The 599-nt window shown below is 58.6% G+C and overlaps 1 protein-coding gene across 1 annotated transcript in view; it reads right to left on the reverse strand.

Annotated features, from left to right (window-relative positions):
- LOC119329229 (probable LIM domain-containing serine/threonine-protein kinase DDB_G0286997) overlaps nucleotides 1-145 on the reverse strand; it is a 6,060-nt gene extending 5,915 nt beyond the window's left edge. Inside the window, exon 1 of the mRNA XM_037602242.1 lies at nucleotides 1-145. The gene's annotated coding sequence lies outside the window, so the exon portion shown is untranslated.
- Nucleotides 146-599: the final 454 nt, after the last annotated feature.

The following is a 599-nucleotide window of genomic DNA, read 5'->3' on the forward strand; positions in this document are numbered from 1 at the left end:
CACCAGGACACCACCAGGAGCCCTACCGCCGGCCGGATTCGGGGATTCCGGTGGCGGCGGGCGGCTCAATGCGGAGTCAATTGAAATTTTTCGGGGGTGGGGAGTAGCGAGGGAGTGGGGAGCGGAGGGGGGGTGGGGTGGGGGGTGGGAGGGGTGCGTTGTACTCAAAAACCCTTGGCTCGCTCCCCCCGGCTGGCTTGGTGGTGTTGGTGTTGGTGGTGGTTCCCCCTCGCCCCGGCTGGCCCCCGTTTTATATATTTTCCGGCCTTGGATTTTCCCGTGCCGGAATTTGGAGCCTTCCCTTTGGTTTTCCGTGTGCTTCTCCCCCCTGCCTCCCCTTTCTGTTTGCCTTTGGGCTTTGGATCATTTGCAAAACCTTGGGTCTGGGTTTTCAATCTGTGGGTCCCCGTTCGTGTTGGTGGAATTCGGTCGGGAGCCCCACCTTTCGGTTTGTTAGAAAAAAAGGTGTTTTGGCAAAACCTTGGGTTTGGGGTTTGAATCCGTGGGTCTGTCGGGGGAAGAGGCCGTTCGTGTTGATGGAATTCGGCCGGGAGCCCCACATTCCGGTTTGTTAGAAAAAAAGGGGTGCTCTAGAGGGG

The sequence above is a fragment of the Triticum dicoccoides genome, chromosome 7A, assembly GCF_002162155.2.
Source record: "Triticum dicoccoides isolate Atlit2015 ecotype Zavitan chromosome 7A, WEW_v2.0, whole genome shotgun sequence".
In the NCBI taxonomy this organism is placed as follows: domain Eukaryota; kingdom Viridiplantae; phylum Streptophyta; class Magnoliopsida; order Poales; family Poaceae; genus Triticum; species Triticum dicoccoides.